We start from the raw sequence: 23,935 nt of genomic DNA, 5'->3' as shown, positions 1-23,935 counted from the left end.
TACATAAGGGGTCAATCAGCACCGAATACGCTTATTCTGACCCGTTTAGGCGATCATAAACTCTACAAAGCACAATTTCTAAAATTCTGGCAGAGAACTCTTACAACTCTGGGGAACAGTCCGGTGGGTTCTCGCCACCCCCCCCCCACCCCCAGCCTTGGCCCGGGGCTGCAGACCCCATCGGAGAAACCCCTCACCCTCTCTCATGTTTCCCTCAATGTTTTTCTGGCCGCGCCTCAGATCTGACTCCACGGGATGCAACAGCACGTGTGACGAGTCCCAGGGGGTTTTCACGCAGGCCTGTCCTAGGATTACTACAAAAGCAATATTTATGCCCTGGTGGTTTTCTAACGTCACCCGGCCAGGTACTACCTTCAGACTTGATGTAGCTGTCATAGAAGGAAATGACAGGAGAAGCTTCCTGCCTCTGGGGCTTTATTCACAGGCTTCCTTACTTTCCAGCTTCTGACGCGCACTGACGTCGTTAGGCCTCAAGAGCAGGACAGAAGGGAGCGGGGTGGAGGCCTTCGTGCCCAACTTGCGGCCTGCCCTCCTCTCCCCTAGCAGATTGGCAGACTGTCGCCCGTCAGGCCCAGCTGAAGCTCCCGCCCGCGTGGGTCACTGGCTGTCAGCTGGAGGAGAAGTTCCAGGAAGTGGATGCTGTTTTTCAGGCTCAGAAAGGCCACATGCTAAAAATATCGATGGCAGAGGCTGTCACCAGGGAACACTTGGCAGTGGGGAAGATGTGCGGTGAAATGGAACAGCCTCGTCCTTCAGGGAGAGGCTTCTCGACCAGCCCGATCTGTGAAGGAGCCTTGGTGGCCAGCCCTCCGCGGAGCTCTGGACACAGGGAGCTCTCCTCGCCAGGAGATAGACACCCCCACTTCTTGACTCCTACCCACGCGGGCTCCCTTCTGTGTTTCCTCTTTGGGTAAATGAGATCATGGCTCCCCCGTGTTCCTGAGCTCAAAACCCAGGAGTCACCTTCGTGACTTCTTCGCCTTCACCCCCCTGCGTGGACGTGCCATTCTCCGGTCCCCCAGCGGTGCCTCCGCTTCCGCTCTCTCATTACCTCTCGTCTGGACGACTGCGGTGGCCTCTTAAATTTTCTTCCTGCTCCGGCACTCCTTTCGCCAACTTAGGTTACACCCATCCTCACAGTCATCATCATCTTTTATGCCTTTAAAAAAACATCGCCCCCATTGCATACAAGTATGGCGCCTTGAAAACGAAGCCTCTTCCCAAACTCTTCTCCAAGCCTTTGTTTCTGTACGTGTGTCTACTGCTGTCTATGAAACGACTCCCCAAACCAAAGCCTTAAAGCATCAAGAGAACACCTACTGTCTCAGTCACCGTGGGTCAGAAAATCAGAAGCGTCTTAGCTGAGCGGTTCTGGCTCAAGGTCTCGCCTAAGTTCCAGTCAGGATATCAGCTGGGACTGCGGTCACCCGGAGCTCTGACCCAGTTCTAGCGGATCAGCTTCCAAGAAGGCTGGTTCACACAGACAGCAGGAGCAGGTTGGCGCTGGCTCGTGGCGGGAGGCTTCAGTTCTTTCCCACGCAGGTCTATCCCTAGGCTGCTGGGTGTCGTCACCACAAGGCAGCTAGCTTCCCCCACAGCAGGCAGTCCACAGAACAGCAAGGGAAGTGGCAACATCTTCTGTGGCACAGTCTTAGAAGTCACACACCATCACTTCCGTTGGTCACACAGACCACCCCTGAGACAATGCCGGGAGGACTACAAAAGAACATGAATAGCAGGAGTTGAGGATCATTGGGCGCCATCTTGGAGACAGTTTTCCACCTTGACCCTCACCGTCTCTTCCTACGCACCCTGAACTGCAGTTGAACAAATGGTCCTCCTCCCGTTTCTACCTGACAAAATCCTACCTGTCCAACCAGGACTCACACGGCCATGAAGTCCTCCCAGATCCCACAGGCTTTAATAAATTCCTCCCCTCCTGGTCCACTTAGCATTTCTTTTCTTTTCTCTTCGATTTTCTTTTCTTTCCTCTTCTTTTTTTTTTTTTTTTTTTTTTTTTTGAGAGAGAGAGGGAGAAAATCAGAGGGGAGAGGCAGAGGGAGAGAGAGAGGGAGAAAATCTCAGGCAGAAAATCTTAAGGTGTGACTTCCACACCTAGCACGGAGCCCAATCCCACGACCCTGGGATCATGACCTGAGCCAAAATCAACTGACTGAGCCACTCAGGCACCCCCCACTTTTCTTTTTTTTTTTTTTTTTTTTTTTTAGCACTTAGCACTTGGACCTCTATGGTAGTGCTTATCACATTCTGCCTTGTGTTACAGTTGGGTACAAATGTAACTAACTACCTCCGAAAACCCCTGAAAGAAAGGACCCCATGATCTATTCTCTTGTTCACCCAGCCCTTGGGAAAGTACTTACAGAAGTAGATGCTGTATATGGGTTTATTGAATTGAATGTGTCCTCCTTCCTGTCAGGGTTACTGGTTGGGTTAAATCCTACAAGAGAAGAGAATATTTCACTTAGCATCATACTATGTGCCTACTGTGTGCTAGCTTTCGGGGATAAACATGGTCCTTGCTGCCACAGTGTCTCAGCCTAGTGAAACATTTGTAAATTCTCATGAATGACCAGACAAATGGAGCCACATTCAAAATTCTCTACTCTGTCAACTCAGCACATTGGAATATTCGAGAATATTCCTAATTTTTGAAAAATATTTTACCTGGAAGATTTTGTGGCCCAATCTTTCCACTTTATCCTCAGCTTTTTAATGATGGTTCCTACTCATTCATTCATTCATTCACCTACCCAATCAGCCATTCATACATTCAACAAACACTCCCTGAGCAAGCCACTGTGGGTATTTAAAGATAAACGAGATGAAGTGTCTCCTTTTAAGACTTTTGAAATCCAGCAGAGGAGACAAACAGGTACACAAAGCACTATAACACAACCAACCGTTAGCACAGGAAAGGGAGGAGCATGACAGCAACAGATTTCAAGGGCAATTCAGAAGATGCTCTCCAGCCTGCAGGGTGAGGGGGCGGAACCCCCGCGTCTGCTGTAGAGGCTGCTGAGGGCAACATTAACCTCCTCAGACTACATCAGAGATGAACAGCTGTGTCTTTTTTGTCCAGAAAGATCTGGACCCCCTCCCCTGGTCCCCAGAACGAAACCTCACCACCAACCTCTCCATCTTTCTACTCAAGGCGTTGAGAGCCAACAAGGGAAACAGGAACAGGACTGTCAATTAAGATCAAGTTCAAGTTCGCCAGGTGAGACTTCTCAGCAGCATCCCTCCCTGGGTAAATGGATCAGTCCTCACCTGAGTACTGTCCTTCCCCGCTCTGAAGCGGCCTGGAGAGGACAGGCATACCAATGATTCAATACTAGTGATTCTATGAATCTAGAACCTGCCGTCGGTCCAAGAAGGGAAAAAATAAATACATGCTCGTGTATTAATTCCTAGAAAATCGGTACTATTTCTATAGTTACATATTTTTTTTTTTTGAATCATGAATAAGAATACCTGGGCGGTCCCATTGTTTGCTACATGAATCCAATAATGGGATGGAATATTTTATTTCATTGTTTTCCTGGAACCCTGGGACATATGATTGCTAAAACAAACCTCATAAATGCTCATTTATTTTTAATGCATTTATTTTAATGCATGCAAGACATATCATACACATAAAAAGGATTTATAAGACATATGCACATTTTAAAGCTTAATAAAATGAACACCGGGTACCCACCACCCCACCCAAGAAATATATGTCTGTTGATTATTAATAATAAGAGCTAATATTTTCTAAGCACTTATTATGTGCCAGACACTGTTCTAAGCACTTTACATATATTATCTGATGGATTTTCACAACAACCTTATATGTTAAGCATCACTATTATTTCATAAATGAAATAACAAGCCTCTGTGTGGGAGCTTGCCCGAGGACACACAGATAATAAGTGGTCGAGCTGGGGTAGAAACCTAGACAGTCTGCCTCTAGAGCCCACACTTTATTTTTTTTTTTAATATTTATTTATTTTGGGGAGAGCACAAGCCGGGGAGGGGCACAGAGAGGGGGACAGAGTCTCCAAAGAGGGCTCTGGGCTGCAGGCTGATAGCAGTGAGCCCAACGCAGGGCTCGAACTCATGAACCTCGAGATCATGACCTGAGCCAAAGTCAGACGCTCAACCGACGGAGCCACCCGGGGAACCCCCAGAGCCCACACTTTAAATCACTACGCTATACAGAGGCCCTTGGCTGTACAGGATATTGGGACAAGTTGACCATAAGATGAAACGTGTATGCAAACCAAATGTCTCTACTGACTCCTACTCTTACGTGGAGGGGGAGTTTGGGGGCAGAAGCCTTCCTAACCACAACAAACAAAAAACTCCTGAGACCCAGGCTATCGTTACCAAACAGCAGCAGATTTGAAAGATGTAAAGGCAGAAACAACAGGGCAAGAGGTATAATGATTTTAAAAAATCCTATTACCCGCACCTACAGACACATATACCTCATGGTTATTTTGCATCCAATGCAAACTTTATCCTGAAACAGCCAAACGTGATGTTAGAGCTTCAGTGATCATGGGAATTTTTGATTCCACAAATAACTATTAAGGGGAAGATGGTTTCAATCGATATATTTATCTTAATCTCAATAGGGCGGCATGCAAGGGCCATGACTTTTTTTTTTTTTCCAAATGTCCGAAATCAGAGTATTGGTGGGAATCAAAGATCTTTTTAAATGACTGAGCTTTAGGGGCGCCTGGGTGGCTCAGTCGGTTGAGCATCCGACTTCGGCTCAGGTCATGAACTCACGGTTTGTGAGTTCGAGCCCCGCGTCGGGCTCTGTGCTGACAGCTCCCAGAGCCTGGAGTCTGTTTCAGATTCTATGTCTCCCTCGCTCTCTGCCCCTCCCCCGCTCATGCTCTGTCTCTCTCTCTCTCTCTCTCTCTCTCTCTCTGCCAAAAATAAACATTTAAAAAAATTAATTAATTAAAATAAAAAAAAAAAAAAGACCGAGCTTTAGAATGCCAGACAAAACGCCAGGAAGGTCTGGCTGAGGTTGTGCGTCTGTGCAAGGCGTCCGGGGCAGGGAGAGAGCCTGCTGCAGAGCCGGTGGGCGAGGTCCGCCTCCTCTTTCCCCTCCCCTTCTCCTTCCCTGGTGCTTGGGCTCTTCCTCTCCGCCCTTCCCTTCTGACTTCACTTCTTTCCTCCCACTCACCCTCCACTCCACGCACTGCATTTGTCTTTCCTTCCACACCCATTCTTAGAATCACCTTCTGTTTCTGCACCCAAATGCCTCTTCTTTGCACCCTTCAGACCCCTCGGGGAGCTCACCAAAGATGTGTAATGTGCCTCCATTAACAGCTGGTTCCGGGCTCCAAAGCATGGAGCACATTTGTGCAGGGACATAGGCAGGCAGGGTACAGATGCGAACGAGACCGGGTCCTCCTGGCCCCAGACAACTTCCCGTCTAGAAAAGGAAGCAGACAGAAGCCCACATAACAAACCCAGGCTGAGTGGGCTAAGGCAGAAAAGTAGGGCTAATACTATGGGTGAGCAGACCCCTGGGGGGAGCCCAGATTCATGCTGCAACAAGGAGGGCTTCCCGGAGGAGGCAGCAGCTGAGCAGAAGTGCAGGGTCCTGCCTTTCTTATCTCCGAAGCTTCACGTGAAATGCTCAGGAGAGATGTCTTCACAGGGGTTAGGAGAAAGGGTTGCCGGAGAGTTTCAGCACCCGCTTGCATAACCGCGGGAGTCTGAGCTCTGCACACAACCATGCCTGTGGCTCCCCGCCCCAGCTCACACGGCTACGATGCCCCCGGGATTCTGTCTCGAGGTGCAGAGCTCCGAGGGAGATCAGCAGAAGGGAGCAGAGTCAGTCTTAAAGATCTTGCCTTCCCGGCCCGGAATGAGAAGCAAACGCAGGCCCGGACACTCAGCTCCTCTCACGTTCCCTCACCCCCGGCCCCTCTGTACGGGGTTTCCAGCCTGCCTGTCCTTCGGTTCAGACTCAGGACAGCAGGGAAGGTGAGGAAGTGGAGAGGGAGGGCGAAAGCAGATGATTCTTTCAAGAATCTGCTCTTGAGGGGCGCCTGGGTGGCGCAGTCGGTTAAGCGTCCGACTTCAGCCAGGTCACGATCTCACGGTCCGTGAGTTCGAGCCCCGCGTCGGGCTCTGGGCTGATGGCTCAGAGCCTGGAGCCTGCTTCCGATTCTGTGTCTCCCTCTCTCTCTGCCCCTCCCCCGTTCATGCTCTGTCTCTCTCTGTCCCAAAAATAAATAAACGTTGGAAAAAAAAAAAAAAAGAATCTGCTCTTGAGCAAACCACTTCCCCTCCCTGGGCCTCAGTTTCCTCATCCGCAAAAGAGAAAGCCCATCCCTGCCAGCCCGGCCGGGCCAGCTGTTTTCTGTTTCCGTCCTGCCCTCCTTCGGTATGTCTTTCTCTTGCAGTCAGATGGGGCTGTTTCCCAGTTTCTGGAAACCGATTCTCACCATCTGCCTATCATCGTCCTCTGTCACAGGAGCTCTTCCCCCCCCCCCCCCCCCGGTGGCTTTTCTCTCCCCTGCCTGGGCTCCACGGTGGGGGGACACAGGCCATGCTGCTGTTACTTTGGGGCCGGCCTTTCTGAGCCTCCCTCCCCTCCGCCTCACAGCTTTCAGTGGGGCGCACACGGACAGGAGGCCGGGCTCTCGAACTGGGTGCTCAGCACTTGGGGCAAGAGCCATTGCCCCCAGCCTGACTCACAGAAGGGAATTCAGAATCTCTGCAAGGCCAGCCGAGCCAGGTTGGGGAAATGGCCTTCTTTTTTTTTTTCCCCCCCCTTCGAATCCTGGTTAAGACTTCAAGGAAGGGTTAGGTGAGCGTGGTTGTTGCAAGACGGAAGCCAGGGGCCCTCCAGGCAACGGCGAGGACACGGTCAGAGGCGGGTACGGAGTCCGCGGTTGATAAACGGCAGAATGAACGCTGCTGTGGATTCTGTCGCAGAGGACGTTCCCTCCCTTTAGAACCGCTGCCAGAGAAAGGGACTTTTCTAGGATACACTCCATATGGAAAGACAGGACAACAGTCCCGTGCGCGTAAAAGCCATTTCCCTTTGGGTCTTTGTGCTGGAAGCTTCCTCCCGGCTTCCTTCTCCCGAAGCAGCCCCTGACAGGACACATTGGTCGGAAGGGCTGGCAAAGCAGGGCAGGCTGCTCAGGCGACCCAGGCGTGCGGGTGGTGCGACCCGCCTCCGCTTGGCCGTTGGTCCGTCTGTCCCTTCACTCCCGCGGCCCTTCCTTTGTGCGCCCACCTCCTCCTGCCTCCCCGAGAACAGACCTGCGACGCTATGCCAGCCTGAACTTCCGTCCCCACCCCGACAGGCACAACCCACGGTGCCAGGGGTGAGCTCATGAAGGTCACAAATGTATCTGTTCTCATCCCTCACACAGTCTCGCTCTCTCCCTACACGAAACGCCTCCGGCATTTGTGTTCTGGAACGCTCAGCCAGCGTCCAATAAACTCTGCCTTTTTTGATTGTAATCCCTTTGATGCACAGGCCCAGGTCCCCAACCAAACTGCAAGTTGCTCTCTAACCTCTCTAACCCCGGTACCTGTCAACGTGTCTCATTCAGAGTCAGCGGATTCCTTTTTATTTTTTATTATGGTTTATTACACAGATAAAACATGCTCACGGTAGGATTACATGTTTATTGGCAGAGTAAATCACCACGGAATCAAGTGCACAGCCTCCAAAGCTATTAAAGAAATGCAAATTTTTTTTTAAATGGAAGATATTCTTATACATGTATTAAATTAAGGCAAATCAATAAAAATGAAAAAACGCTATGCAAGAGTGATTATGGAAAAGAGTGTGCTTACACAGCATTGGTGGTGGGGGGGCCACCTATCGTTCGGCTCAAGACTCTGGAACACTACCTGGAGGGATCTCACAGGACGTATAAAGATCCCTGTGCCCTGGGGCGCCTGGGGGGCTCAGTCGGTTGGGCGTCAGACTTCCGCTCAGGTCACGATCTCGCGGTCCGTGAGTTCGAGCCCCGTTTCGGGCTCTGTGCTGACAGCTTGGAGCCTGGAGCCTGCTTCAGAGTCTGTGTCTCCCTCCTCTCTGCCTTTCCCCTGCTCTCACTCTGTCTCCGTATCAAAAATAAAAATAAACGTTAAAAAAAATTGAAAAACAAAAGATCCCCGCGCCCTTTAATTTGGGATACGAGTGTTAGATCTGGCATCGGGGTATCCTGAACCTTCTCCATTCTATATTCTCCTCTCCTTGTTGCCTTCTCTCTCTCTCTCTCTCTGTCTCTGTCCTCTCTGTGTCATCTCCTCTCTGTCCACCTCCCCTCACCGGGGATTTCCTTCTGCCCCTGTGTCTGTCCTCAACCACATTGCCAAGAGCTCGTCCCCATTCTGCTCCAGAGTAGAAGGAAATGTCTCCCTGGGCTAGACTTTAAGCCTCTGTCTTCCAAGTGTCTTCTCCGGTGTGGATAAGTCCCGCCTTGCTTGTGCTCCTCCCATCAGAGACTTCACCAAGCCCTCCGGGTGAATCAGGATGTTCCCTGTGAGACATCACCAAACACCAGCACTCCGTGTGCAAGGCCAGGGAGCTATCCTTTCCTCCCTGGAGTGGGCGTGCGGAGCAAATCCCAAGAGCAGAGACTCGGAGCTTGCTCATGGAGAACATGCACAGGCCAAGGCCAGCAGCGAGAACCCCCCCCCCGCACTGCTTCCTCCCCAGCTCACTCCCAGGACCAGAGGAATGAAGAGATGGGGGGACGGCGGGGAGTGGGGGTGGGAAGGGAGTGCCTGTGCTGTTTCCTTACTTAGCTGGTCCTGTTTGTCTTCTCTCTGCCGTCCAGCGGCCACTGTCATGGTAGCCCGTGCCTACTTCTCTTCCGAGCCAGTTTGGAGGTTCCGCTGTGATTGTCCCGTGGACAATCCCTCCGTTGGGAACTTCACAGAAGCACAAGGTCTTGGCTCAGATACTGTAGCAGACGCTGAGGGTGCCACGGCCGGAGGCCAGAGGTCCACACTCTTCACGGCACCCGGCAGATTCTTTCTTTCCTTTTTTCTTTTTATTGGAGCTTCGTTGACATACAATGTCATGTTAGTTTCAGGTGTTCAAGGTAGTGCGTCAACGGTTCTATACATTATACAATGCGCACCACCTCCAGTGTGGTTACCATCTGTCACCATCCGACGTTTTTACAACATTATTGACGATTTCTTCTCATCCCTGTGCCTTATTGATTTCATAGCTGGAAGTTTGTACCTCTTAATCCCCTTCGTCTATATCGCTCATCTCCCCCACCCCTCCCCCTCTGGCAGCAAGTTCTTTCTTTCTTTCTTTTGGAGAGAGAGAGAGCACAAGTGGGGGAGGTGCAGACAGAGGGGGAACAGAGGATCCCAAGTGGGCTCCGTGTTGACAGCAGCGAGCCTGACGGGGGCTCAAACTCACAAACCGTGAGATCACGACCTGAGCCAAAGGCTGCCGTTCAACTGACTGAGCCACCCAGGGGCCCCTGCGAGTTCTTTCCTGTAGAGAGAATCCAGAGCACCAGCATGGCTTCCACAATCACCTAAAAATCACCTACTTCTAGGGATCCAGGAACGGAGTTTTCTTTAAGAAACGTTAGCCTGAAAGCTCTAAAGTTGCCCCCTTCCCCCTCCCTGAGACAGGAGCTGGATGCTTTCCCCCCCAGATCAAGCAACAAGTGAAAGGAGATATAAGGGAACCGCTGGAAGAAAGCGGGAGCCCCTCTCGCACGCGGAAGGACATGTGCCTGGCGCTGCTGTAGGATGGGCAGAGGGCGGCGGGATGGATCTTGCTAGAGCTCGATTTGTGTGTCTTCAGTTTGGGAAGCATGGACCCTGGTGCCAGGGGCACGGGATGAGGGTAACAGCGGGAGCTCCTGGAATTCGTCGGCTAAAAACGCACACGGTTCCTGTTGCACAGCAATGTGAATATAGTTAACCCTACTGACCTGTACATTTTAAAGGATCAAGATGGTGAAGTTTGTGATATGGTTTTTACCACAGCTTAACAAAAGGGGGAGAGATGCACAGGGTTTTCCACGGCCCAGACGGGCACTGCGGAAGGTAGCTGTCGGGAGCCCCAGAGGATCCCTGCCCAGAGAACTGCCTGCCGTGGGGACACGCAAGCAGGAAGAGGCCAGCGCTTACTGCTTCTGGGGACGGGGACTGAGCCGAGTGGTGGCAGATCACCCGGAAAAGGAGCACCCACTTGAAGGGATAGACACGTACGGACTCCCCAGCAGAGGGGTCACTGTGGAACCTCAGACAGGGGTCACCTTAGGGCCTCGCTATGCCTACCCCATGCGGTACCCACTGGTGGACAACTGCTGGCCCAGAGCTCCCCACTGGGTTGGCTACTACTTCCTCAGATTGCCACCACAGTCTGGGGCGTCCCCGTCCAATCCCGTTTCCTCCATCAGCTTTTATAGCCATTGCTCTGCACTGGTAACCAGTTCAGTGTCTGCTCCCAAGGGGATCCAAACAGTCACAAGTGCAGAATTTCAGAACCGGTCTCCCCAAATCATGCCAAATGCCGCGGGTTGAGCGAGCGTCTCTCTCTGGGATGTGTGAGTGCTTTTCACCCTTTTCCTTCAGCTCTGAAACACCAACACCTAATACGCCGTTTGTTACCCACAATTTCTGTATCCTATTACGTATCGCACAAGCCAACTTTCACTACGTAACACTGTGGTGACAAAACCTAAAATCTCCGTGGCTTACCACGACAAAGGTTTATTTATTTACCTGTTTATTTATGTATTTATTTATTTATTCATTTATTTATTTATTTTAAGGTTTATTGACTTATTTTGAGAGAGACAGAGACAGCGCAAGTGAGGGAGGGGCAGAGAGAGAGGGAGAGGGAGAATCCCAAGTAGGTTCCGTGCTGCCAGCGTAGAGCTCTACATGGGGCCCAAACTCACAACCCCAAGATCAAGAGTCACACACACTACCAGCCGAGCCAGCCAGGTGCCCCAACAAAGGTTTATTTCTAACTGATTTTATAGGTTACCAGTCACTTCTAGATGTCTTCTCATAACGGAATCTGGGCTAAAGGAACAGCTTCTCTGCTTGATGTGCCTTTTTAACGGCAAAGGGAAGACAGCAAAAATGCGAGTGGACGTGTGCAATGCTCTGCAAGTTTCTGACACTCATATTTTATTAGCCAAAGCAAATCACATGGCCAAACCTGACAATGAAGCATGGAAGTATATTCTTCCCACAGTCCCAAGGCAGCAGGCGAGGATATCTAATCCTCCTCTGAAGGGGCAAATATTTGAAAATACAGAAAGATGCCAGGGCTGAGCTCTCCAAGAGTTCTTGACCTTTCCTAGTTGTGCCAAAGTGGCTGCCACGGCTCCAAGAAACAGAGCTATTCCACACAGGAAGGAAAAGAAAGGGGGAAGGATAAGCAGGAAGAAATGCTGGCTGAGTCTGTCAATCTCTTTCTCTCTCTCTCTTTTTTTAAGATTTTTATTTTTATTTAAAAAAATTTTTTTTAAGTTTATTTATTTTGAGAGAGACAGAGACAGTACGAGTGGGGCAGGGGCAGAGAGAGGGAGAGAGAGAATCCCAAGCAGGCTCCGTGCTGCCAGCACAGAGCCCAAAGCAGGGCTCAAGCCCACGAAACCACGAGATCATGACCTGGGCCAAAATCAAGAGTCAGACACTTAACCGACTGAGCCACCCAGGTGTCCTTAAAGGTTTTTAAGTAATCTCTGCACCCAGTGTGGGTCTCACACTCACAACCCCAAGATCAGGAGTCACACGCTCTACTGACTGAGCCAGCCAGGAGCCCAATGTCTCTTTGAAGAGTTGTTGTTATTGGGTTTTTTGGTTTTTTTTTTGCTTTTTTTTTTTCTTTTCTGGCAGGCTGCCTTAAAGACTTCCACTTACTTACGTTTCATTGGCCATTTCTCTGTGCAAGGAAAGCGAGGCTATGTTATTCAGCTACCACTCCCAATAGAGGGGTTTTGTAAGGAAGATAGTATGAATATTGGGTGCTCAGCTGGTGGTTTCTGCCATTCCAATAAGAGAGGTATCTAAAAGTTTTGAAAGCTGCAAGACAGAATGAAACAAACTAACTAATGAAACTGAAAAAGAAGCCACAGTCTCGAATTTTCTGTGGTTGTTGCAGAGATGCTGGAAGCTGATCTACCTACTAGAACCCTGACATGTTTCTGGGCTCCGAGTCAGCAGCTGGGCTAGAAGACAGAAGCAAGAAGTGGGCTGAAAAGAGAGAGAACTCGTGAATGTCTTACATGGACGACTACCCTTCACACCATTTTTCCCATCACGACCCAGAAAGCCAGCACTCAGCATTTACTCCCATGCAAAACAAAACAAAACCCAAAGATACTAAACAAAATATTTCAGCCCTCTTTCTTTAAGCCTCTATTTGGAGGCCCCTGCAGCCTGACAGCCCCCTTCTCGCCCACTTTACCCAGAGCTCTGAATCCAAATCCTAACTGGTAAAGATAACTGGCTTGAGAACAGACCACTATGGAAGCCCACATCAGCTAGGCAGTCTTTCTGCCTTATATATGAGCAAACCGTTGGGGCTTACCAGGCAAATGAGGGGCTCTACTGCAGGATCAGATGCAATCTCAGCTGATGCCACACCCACAACAAAATGTTAAGTGAAAGTCTGTAGGCTGAGCCATAGGCCCACCCCCAGCCCTCTTGTATCCATGCAACAAGAACAGGTTGCTATGAAAATGGAACATTCAGAGAACCACAGAGGAGTACTTATAAACTTAAAAACTCTGCCTATCACAAATATAAATATTAACACTGGGAAGAGGGTGGTAGACTGGGCAGTGCAAAGTAAAATCTTCATATTGAAGAGTTAAAAGATAACGTCAAAAGTCTTCCAAATAAGCAAATAGAGGTAACAACATATAATCTAGAGTTCTGAAGGTAGCCACAAGAAGAACTAAATAAAGAACCTGTTTTGAAGGAAAGGAAGGTAGGTAGGAAAGAAAGGAGGGAAGAAAGAAAAGAAAAAGAGGGAGGGAGGGAGGGAGGGAGGGAGGGAGGGAGGGAGGAAGGAAGGAAGGAAGGAAGGAAGGAAGGAAAAGAAAAAACATTTTCTCTGAGTTTGGGATTCAAGGAGGGGAGGAAATGTGGAAGTCCACGACTTTCCCCTATAACCTGCTCTGTATTATTTGATCTGTTGCCAGTCACATGGACTTCTGTACCTATGCTTTCTGCAACACTATATTTTTAGATATATACACATTGAAACTGCTATATAGCATTGCAGTGTCTAAATATGCCATGTTTATTTATACAGACCCTTTAGATGACTATTTGAGTCATTTAAAATGTTTCAGTGTTAAGAACAATATTGGACCAAACAGTCTTGTATACATCCTTCTGTACAAGTCTGGAGGAGGGATACTCTGCACTGGAGGGAAGGAGTCTCACTTCACCAGGAAACTGACAAATTGCTCTCCAGGGCATGTGCGCCAGCTCTCGTCCATAAGAGATACAAGTGCCAGTGTTCCACACCCTCACCAATTGTTTTTCAAGTCTCTTACATTCTGCCAGTCTGGTGGGTGTGAAATGACGTCTCACTGTGACGCTGCTTCCCAGATTATTAGAAGAGTTGAAGGTCTTCTCATGAGTTTGCTGGCAATACGGATTTCCTCTTCACTGAGGCTTTGCCTGCGTTTCTGTTTTGTTGTTTATCTTCCGCTAATTGGTAGGCATTCTTTACGAATTCTGGATACTAAGGCTTTGTGGGGCACACGTGTTGCAAGGTCTTCTCTCAGTCTGTTTGGTTTTTAAATCTGTTTACTTTTTGCTCATTCATCTAACATACGTTTTAAGTGTAATCAAATACATCAACCTTTTATGTTCATACTTACCTTGTGTTTATGAAATCCCCCCTTACCCCGAGGTCGTCATTCTGTCTTCCTTAGGGCACAAAGTAACGCTTCAGTTAATACATGAATAAATACACGAATAAATAAAGTCTTTCCAGGTTGTTGGTCTCCGGGACATTACACAAATCCAATTTTTATTTTGTACAAGCACCTTGCTCGTACAAGCAAATTTGTATTGCAAGATCAGACTTAAAGACAAATGTTAAAGGGGTTGTTTCCATTTATCACAATGAAACCAAGCTGAAGCATGCCTTACTTTACACACACACGGAAGTGTACAACCAGCGAGACTAACTAATTCTTCTTCACAAAAGATGCACTTGAGAAATGGGGTTGTAATATACGGCAATGTTTAGATTAGAAGTCAGAAAAACAGTCTTGTTAGTAAGGGCTACAGCAATACAACAGGGCACCTGGAACAGCCCATGTATTGAAAACATTGTACTGAGCCTCTATTGTATGGCAGACCTGTAAGAAAAATTGTGGAACCTCTTTTTTAAAAAGGGTGGGGGGAGGGGGTGGCGCCTGGGTGGCTCAGTCGGTTAAGTGTCTGACTTTGACTCAGGTCATGATCTCAGGTCATGAGTGTGAGCCCCTCATCGGGCTCTGTGCTGACAGCTCAGAGCCTGGCACCTGCTTCGGATTCTGCGTCTCCTCCTCCCTCTGCCCCTCCCACGCTCATGTCTCTGTCTCTCAATAATAAATAAGCGTTAAAAAAAATTTAATAAATAAACATTTAAAAAACCCTATGCAATCATTAGATCTGAAAGCCAGAGTCATTGCCATCAGTAGCACCAAGTCAACGGCTCTAACACGCATGTTTATCAACCGCATCCCACTGCTTTTCTCCTTAAGCCTTTGTCTTTCGTGTCCTTTCCATTCTCTGTGGCCCCATCAAGGCCTCCTCTCTCCACATCGAGTTTACAGAAACAGTCACCCAATGGGTCAGCCTCCTTCCAGCTCGCTCTCCCATCCTCCCGTGCTGGACGAAACGTCCCCCGCACCTGGCTGTGATCAAGCCTTCTGCTCAAAATTTTCACCGCATCCTCTCCGCACTTTGGATAAATGTGACATAGAAATGTGTACATTGTCCCTTTGATGCGTATTTAAGTCATTAAAAATTTTCCATTCTTATGAACAATACCATTCGCAATGCAAATTTTCTCGCGGGGTATTCAGGGACCTCCATACTCTGTCACCAATTAGCTTTCTTTATGTCCCATCGCAGCCTATGTAAATCCTCTGCTCCCTCTGGGCTGATCTTCTGTTCTCCGCCTTTGTTCCTTCTCCTCCCCGGCTAAAGGATCCTGCCAAGGACAGCCCAAGACCCACCCCTTCCACTGATTGTTTACTGACTGTTCAGTGATTATTCCCACCTCACATTCCTAAAACCCTTACCATCTGTGCCATGCAGTTGGCACATGCTGTCTTGAAACGTTTTTATATATCTCCTGGTTCCCAAAGTAGATTAAAGCGATCTGTGGGCAGGAATGATGTGTCAGAGAGTCTTGGGCAGAAGGGAGGTCCCCGAAGCATCCAGCCCAGTTCCTTACAAGATTCAATAAGTATCTGCTGACTGTCATTTAGCCCCAAAGGTATTAAATTTTTCATAGTATATTCACCAACGCTAAAGAGAAAAGTCTTAATACTCTCCAGTAGGTTGGGTTATGCTTCCCAGATGAAAACGACTCATGGTAGAAAAAGACAAATGATTAATGCAAAGAAGTGTTTTTGAACATTAAGAAGAAATACAAGAGTGACCTAAAATCTCAGGCACTCCACATGTCTTTTTAAATGAAAGCATATTTGGGGTGCCTGGGTGGCTTAGGCGGTTGAGCGGCCGACCTTGGCTCAAGTCATGATGTCATGGCTTGTGGGTTCGAGCCCCACATTGGGCTCTGTACCGAAACTCGGAGCCTGGAGCCTGCTTCGGATTCTGTGTCTCCCTCTCTCTGCCCCTCCCTTGCTTGTTCTCTCTCTCTCTCTCTCAAAAATAAATAAGCATTTAAAACAAATTTTTTTAATAAATAAATGAAAGCATATTCGTTACTGAAGAGTCACACGTTGTAAAACTCCCCGCAGAAGTTTACACGTTCCCCAGACACCCTTCTCTCAGGGGGTTGAAGACTTGGAGAAGAGAGGCCAGCATTGACGGTTACGCTGTGCTCGGCCAAGACCCGCAAGTCCGCACGCTGGGCTGCCCAAGTCGCCACCTCACGCGGGCACTCTTCTGGCCCCAGACAGACCAAGTGGAGAATAACCACCTACCACCCTCTACCTGTAATTTCGGGAAACTGCTGCTGTCGCCTTTCATCATTGGCTCCTTAAAAGTACTGCTTGTGCAAATGCTTGAGGAAATAGCGAAAAGAGGCAAAGAAGAAAATACAAACCACCACCCAGGCATAACCACTAACACTCTTTTGGAGGTTTCACCAAAACTACACACACACACACACACACACACACACACACACACACACGCACCGCCCTGTGGGCTCCTGCCCCACAGGCAGTGAGAGGCTGTGTGGGTCAAGGTTACAAGCGTGGCCTCCGGAGCCTGACTCCAGGTCTGAAACCTGGTCCCACCGCTCACTGGCTCTGTAACCTGAACAAATTGCTTCCTGCGTACATTCTTTCACCTGCAAAATTAGAATCATAGCGTCTGCCTCATAGGGTTGCTAGGGGTTTAAGTGAGGTGATATATATGTCACGTCCGTACCAGCCAGATGCATAGAAAACACCGGGCAGTTCTGAGTTATCATGATTGGACAAGTCCCCATCTTACCTTTGAACTTGACATTTTATCAGGGCTCTGTTGCCAAATCTTCTTTGAAAATATTGTCTTTATGGGGGCGTCTGGGTGTCTTAGTCGGTTAAGCGTCTGACTTCAGTTCAGGTCATGATCTTGCGGTTCGTGAGTTTGAGCCCCGTATCAGGTTCTCTGCTGTCAGCGTGGAGCCTGCTTTGGATCCTCTGACCCCCTCTCTCTGCACCTTCCGCTTGCTTGGTCCCTCTCTCTCTCTCTCTCAAAAATAAATAAATAAATAAATAAATAAATAAATAAATAAATAGGTTTTTTTAAAAACAGAAAATATTGTTTTTATGATTATACGTTTCTCTATCCTGCTTTTAACTTACCACGTTTTATCACGCCTATATGTTTTTAATATTCTTTAAAAAAATTATTTCTGATGTCTGTATAACTAATACTCTATCTTCTAAATATGCCACATTCATCATTTTCTTCTATTGCGGGATGTTCAGGTTGTTTCCTATTTATCACTATGATATATAATACTGTGATAATAAAAACTTTAGTCACATCTCTGTTTGCTTTCTTGTGACTTCTAACATAGAATTTCTAGAAGGATAGGGGATAAGCATTGTTTAATGTTTATGTTACCAAACCGCCATCCAGAAAAACTACTCCAAGTTCACACCCATCAGCCCTGTGTGAGAACAGCCTCTATATCCATGATGGTGTTTTAGTGTTATCTCTTTTCTCTTTTTTTTTTTTTTTTTTTTTTTTTTGCTACTTGGGAAAAAGAACATTTTTATGTCATTTAATTTTGATTTTGACAGCCAAACTTTTATGATTATAATGGTCAAGTGTATTTCCTCTTTCGGGAATATTCGCTTCATGCCCCCATTCTTTTGCATTTGTTTGATTTCTTTTGGTTGAGTTGCAAAGAGGTTTTTCATATTAATTGGCAAGTGCTCCTTATACTAGCAATTTAATTTTTCTGTTATGTTCTATTTTTTTCCAGTTTACTTTAGAGCTTACGGCTTTTATTTCCTCATTGACTCAGCACATAGTTATTGAGTGCCTGCTGTGCCAGAGAATGTTGCAGGTGCTGGGGATTCAGCAGGGAGCACAGTCGGCTAAAACCTCTGTCCCTGGAGAGCTTACATGTTAGTGGGAGAGTGGAATTGCAATGCACAGAACCATCTAGTTCCTGGAATGCCCGCTCTAGGGTTTTATAAGCACCTGTAACTTCTTAGACGCAACGGGCCTGTTAAGTCGTCTTCTTTTCGGAAAACCATTGTACCCACGTGAATACAGAGGAAGAGAGACCCCAGGGTCTCTTGATAGAGAACATTAGGTAATATTTTCAAACGAGTCTGACTGGAAGGGCACCCATAGACTTTCAGACGGGACTCGGGATATCAAGAGCACATCTAGTGTTGTTTCTTTTTCCTTTCACACACACACCTCGCTTACACATCCCACACGAGGGGGCAGGAGAAACAGAGGGGTGCGGGCACGGATGACAAGAACAGAAAAGCTTGCGGTCCTATCTGTCACCACAAAGTGCCACAGAGCGGGTAGCTTATAAACAGCAGCACCCTCTCTCTCCCAGTTCCGAAGGCTGGCGGTCTCAGATCGGGATGCTAGCCTGGTCAGGTTCTGGGGAGAGCCTTCTTCCGGGTTGCAGACTGCTGACCGCTTGCCGTGGCCTCACACGGTGGGAAAAGGTTAAGCTGGCTCTCTGGCCTCTTCTTAAAAGGGCACTAATCCTATTCATGAGGGCTCACCCAAGTACCTCCCGGAGGCCTCACCTCCAAAACCCAGCACACTGGAGATTAGACTTTAATATGCGAATCTGGGGGGGCCATAACGAGGCTCCATAAGCAGAGGGGATTGTGCCAGGAAGGACTTTATGGAATGGTTGATGCACCAGCACCAAGTTTACAAGAGATTCCCATCCCTCAATGGATGCACAGGAGAGCTAGGGGACCCACAACAGGAGCAAAATGGCCTTCTCAGCAATCTGTGTGCACGTGTGACTCAAGCACCAGATGAACGACCACCCCTCCAAAGTGCCAACTCTTGGAGGGGTGCCCGCGGGGTGCAGTCAGTTGAGCGTCCAACTCTAGATTTGGGCTCAGGTCACGATCTCACGGTTCGTGAGTTCGAGCCCCGCATCAGGCTCGTGCTCACAATGAGGAGCCTGCCTGGTATTCTCTCTCTTTTCTCTCTCTACCCCTCCCCTGCTCTCTCTTTCTCTCTGTCTCTCCAAATGAATAAATAAACATTTTTTAAAAAGTTTAAAAACCAACTGTCAGCCCTTGGAAACAACTCCAGAGAAGCAGACAGAGAGAATCCTGAGTTAACTGAGATTGTGCTTTGGGCAGCAGCAGAACAAGGCTGAAAATAAAAGTTGAATGGAGTTATAGAAAGTTCTATTTCTCATACCTCTGAAAGATCTCCCTGTGCTTTTAAGAGGGATCATGCAAAAAAGAGATCATTATTTCAACACTTAGACAAGAATTCCCACAGTTCTTAAGAAACCGAAAATGCAGATAGAAGGTTCTGTTACATTAGCATAATCTTAAGTTCACTTTTGCAAAGGCAGTTCCAAAAACAGCCGTTCCGATACGTACAAGGTGGAGGTCATCAATCCCTCCTTCACCCTTGGCCCCTCGCAAGCAACACATACATAAACATCCCTACAGAGCCAGGACAAACACAACGGACCCCCAAAGTCGCCCAACGCAGATGGACAAGATCCTCGTGAGGACAAAATCTCTAGACGGCCCTCCTCAGAAGACTCCTCCCTCACCCCCTCTCCTTGCGCGGCTCAGGCTTCCCTGCGGCCTCCACTTTGTCCGCTGTCTCCACTCTTTGTCAAAAGCTGCCCTCTTATCAGACGCTGCCCTCTGTCACTCTCAGCTTACTCCTCAATAAAGCAGAGCTGGCTTGCTAGGAGGAAACGAGTAGAGGAAGATGGGTTCAGAAAAGATGTTCCGCATCACTAATCGTTAGGGAAATGCACACCAAAACCACAATGAGATAACACTTCGCACCCATTGGGATGACTACTTAAAAAAGGGGGGGGGCGCTGGTGGGCAGGGAGGTTGGTGAGGATAGGGAGAAAGAGAAACCCGGGGTGGCGGGAACGTGAAATGGCACACACCCGGTGTGGCAAATGGTGTGATGGCGGCTCAAAAATTTTTAAAAGGGGATTACCATACAATTCCCCAATTATACAGCTGGGGAGACCCCCAAAAGAACGGAGGGCAAGGCCTCAAAGAGATGCTTGCACACCCATGATCACTATCACTGCAGCATCAGTCACAAAAACCAAAAGGCGGAAGCCACCCAAGTGTCCCCAGACGGATGAATGGGTAAAGATGTGGCCTGTTCACACAATGGGACATGATTCAGCGTGAGAAAGGAAGGGAATGCTGCCCCAGGCAACAATATGGCTGGATTCTGAGGCCATGGCGCTAAGTGAAATAAGCCGTGGTCGCAAAAGGACAAAGACCGTCCGATTCCACTCCCATGAGCGGCCTATAGTCAAAGTCATAGGGACAGAAAGGACAAGGGTGATTGGCAGGGTCGGGGGGGAGAGGGGAATGAGGCGCTCGCGCTTGAGGGGTCGAGAGCCTCAGCTGAGGCCAGGACAAAGCGCTGGAAGCGGTGGCCGTTGCACAGCGATACAGCTGTACTTAATGGCACAGAACCGTGCGCTTCTAAACGGGGGAGGGGGGGTGAATGCTGAGAAAAAGAACTTGGGGGAGGAGTGGGTGTCCGGTCAAATCGGACGGAAACAGGAACACTCAAGGACCGGCTTTACGCCCCGGAGAGCTGGAGTGGACTCCCCAGGCTGTAGGGCCAGGAGCGGGGAGGCGGCCCCACCGAGCTCTAGGGACTGGCCACCCAGAAGGATGTCTGCAGCTTATCTTAACCGCCACACCCTCCACGAAGCCCCCTTCTGATGTCCCCTAAACTCCGCCTGATCAACGGAGGCCACATGCCCTCCAAGGGGGCACCGGCTGGGGCTCAGGAAGGGAAACACATCTTACATTCTTTAGCCCAAGCACAGATCGACGTTCGGCCCGGGCGCAGACGCACGGTGCCTGCAGAATTAAAAGGTAACGGTGAGGGGTGGTGCCGAAGGGGGGGTGGGAAGCCTCGGGGCGAGGGGACACACGCGACGCTTGGGAAAGCCAGCCCTACAGTTTGGGGCCTGACACACGCGGCCCCCGTGCTCCGAGCCCACACCGCACTTGCTTCTTCTCTCACAGGCTCTACCGGGACCCCTTTGCCCAGTTCTCCCCGCGGGACCCAGGGCGGCGTCTGCTGGGGGCCGCGGGCACCCGGCGGCGCCCAGCACGCGGCCCGCGCAGACACGCAGGGCGCGCCCTACCGCGTGCCCCGGGCTCGCGCCCCAGCGCGGGCGCGCTCACGAGCTCGGGCCGGGGCCGGCGCCGCCCGCGGGGGCGCGCCTCGTCCCCCCTTCCCCGCGCGGCCGCGGGCTCGGCCTCTTCGCGCCCGCGCGCCCGCGCGCCCGCGCCGGGCCGCCCGCAGCCGCGGCCCCTCCCGCCGCCTCCTCCGCGCGCTCCTCCGCGCGCTCCTCCGCGCGCTCCTCCGTCCGGCTCGCGCGGCTACGCCCTGGGCGGCGAGAGCCTCCGCGGCCGCGGAAATCTGTACACACCGCGCGGCGAGCCTGGTAGCTGGGTCTCTGTGGCGCAATCGGTTAGCGCGTTCGGCTGTTAACCGAAAGGTTGGTGGTTCGAGCCCACCCAGGGACGGGCAGCGCTCATTTTCCTGAGATGACCTCGATACGGATCCATTTTAAAATGGCAAGCCTGAGATTTTTAGTCGAACGGGAGTACGACGCCACCACGCTTCCAGGCTAGAGGAAGACCTTGTCCTCTCAGTATTTGTTGCACGGCGGGGGCGGATCTAAGAGGGACTCTGCGTCTGGACTGGCAGCTTGTGCCTTGGTCATTCAGTTCCCGTGGTCATTTATCCACGGGAAACCTACACACAGTCTTCGGGAGACCGGCCCAAGATTGTGCTTCAACAGCAGTAACTGTAACGGGGGGGAAGTAAATGCCCCTTGGCAAGTGAGTCTCTCCCAGAAAATCGGATACCACCAAAAAGTAAATGTACTTACTCAATACTGCCTTATCTACTGCCAGAAGAATCCGAGGAGCTGTTCGATGAACATATGCAAGGGGAGTCACCTAAAAGTATGTGGGGGCATAATCGCCCCACGTAACTGTGCTAAACGGAGCTCTGTTTTGGACAATGGACTTGAACCTAGGCAAAGGTGTTAATGTTTGCGTTAGATCGCTGACACAATTTTCCCTGAAATTAAACTCAGGCAGAAATTGTTTGTATGAGTTCTTGCTAAAAGGTTTCCAATGACGTGTTTTCAACTCCGGTCTCACAGAAGACACAGATCTTTTACAAGCAGATGGTTCACATAAGACTTTCTATAAAGATAGAGAACCACACGATAATATGATAACGTGATGCTATAATTCGTTCCTGCCAAGATTGAGGTCATGTGGTGGGTGCTTTGTCTCTGGGATGTACTTTTCCTGGATAGAACTGAGAGACTCGGAAGAAGGAATAAGTTAGCTGCGTCACTCGGCGGTCTCTTAGGAAATGCCTTGGCAAATGCTGGCTGATAATTATTTATCAAATAATTGTTGATAATAAAATACCCTCTGTTGTCTAGTGAGAAGCCCTAAAAAAGGAGACACAGTGTTGCACTTGGAGAATTTCAGGCAGATTCAGCAGTAGCCGGCCCCCCTCCCCCCCCCCCCCCCATTCCAAGCTTTCTACTCATACTTATGGATAGATTATAGTAGAAACAAGAAAAGGGAAGGCAGTTAGGTCATAAGATCATTCATGTACTGTCCAAATCTAGTCCAACACTTCAAGATGAAGGAGGCATAATATTTGCTAATACTTAAGTTATGAGGCCTTAGAAAGCATATCCTTCTGCTTTAAGCTGATCGTATTTATACTAGGTTATAAGCTCCTTGAGGGAAGAGACCAACTTCTGTTCTTAGTGATCATTTTAGATTCCAAACTGCTTCCTTCAAGATGCAGTTCAAATTCTTGAGCTTAACACACAGAGGCTTTCATGATCTGTGGCCTTGTCTCCTACCATGTTCCTGCGTGAAAACTTCTAGTGGTTATATGCATTTACCAGGAGTTCCTTCAATGGCGCATGCTGCCCTGTACCCCCCACCCCCCAGATGTCTTTCCCGTTACCCTGATGTGCCAGTCCCCGCCCCCTCTGTACACACCTGGGTAACATCCGCAGAGGAGTTACCTTCTCAGGGAGGCCTCCCCTGATGCCCCTCCTCCATTCATTCATCACGCTACCCTGAAAACAGGGAGTTGTCACCTACGCTAGAATACGAACCCCTGGAGTGTAGTGACTGCGTCTTTATTCACATTGTTTGCTCACCTAGCACAGGCCTGTCACATGCACATGCTCAGGACAGATGCGTTCCCTGCCTTCTCAGAGTATGTGATTAACAGAGATAGATACTCAGATAAAAATGCATATGATGAAGTGCCAGCGTGAGGGCCACAGAAAAATGTTCCCAGGCAGTAAAGGAGGAAGTCAACACAGATAGGCTGGATTGTGTCTCCGTGGAGGATTTGAAACAACCCTGAAAGATCTGGACAGGCCAGAAGGCAGGGGAGAGCTATTTAAAGCTGGCAAAATTTGGAGACAAGATGGGGGTGGGTAGGAGAGGAGCCTAACCAGAATATGGAACAAATGTACTTAAATAGAGCACACTGAAAATGTTCTTAGCTTGCGGAAGGGCCCTGAAGACCAAAGGATGAGGCTAGACTTTACCCTATAAAGTAAGGGAGTAACTGTTAAAGGTTTCTGTTTCAGGATGTAATGCAATTTAGTCTTGATGGTTGGTCTGGCAACAGAATAGGGAAAATAAGAGATCAGAGAACAGTTAAGAGGAAATTATGTTTCAAAGGAGAGGCAATGAGGTGACTTTAGAAACGAAGGATGTAATTCAAGGGAAGACTGGATAAGATTTAGAGACCGAAACAAGAGGGAAATGTGGAGGGTGGTGCCTACATTTACAGCCTGGGTGACCCAGGAAATGGTGATAGTGTTGCTTGATGTTGGAGGGGTCTTAAAGAAATCTTGAAATTGGAGAAATTATACATTGCCCATACTTTCAGTTTACCGTACTAGTGGCTGGTTCTCCACCATGGAGTTCATCTA

General features: G+C 49.1%; 1 long non-coding RNA gene and 1 other non-coding gene across 2 annotated transcripts; one reads left to right on the top strand and one right to left on the bottom strand.

Moving 5' to 3' along the window:
• Positions 1 to 217: 217 nt before the first annotated feature.
• Positions 218 to 23,043, bottom strand: LOC125168591 (uncharacterized). The gene is made up of 3 exons (XR_007153212.1): positions 22,983 to 23,043; positions 2,403 to 2,479; positions 218 to 1,737 (listed from the first exon to the last, which is right to left on the bottom strand). It is a non-coding gene; the product is annotated as an uncharacterized LOC125168591 (long non-coding RNA).
• TRNAN-GUU (transfer RNA asparagine (anticodon GUU)) lies at positions 21,394 to 21,467 on the top strand. Its single transcript has one exon. It is a non-coding gene; the product is annotated as a tRNA-Asn (tRNA).
• Positions 23,044 to 23,935: the final 892 nt, after the last annotated feature.

Source organism: Prionailurus viverrinus, chromosome A1, assembly GCF_022837055.1.
Source record: "Prionailurus viverrinus isolate Anna chromosome A1, UM_Priviv_1.0, whole genome shotgun sequence".
Lineage (NCBI taxonomy): Eukaryota > Metazoa > Chordata > Mammalia > Carnivora > Felidae > Prionailurus > Prionailurus viverrinus.
The sequence above is the reverse complement of the archived record's forward strand: the minus strand, read 5'-3'. Positions and strand labels throughout refer to the sequence as shown.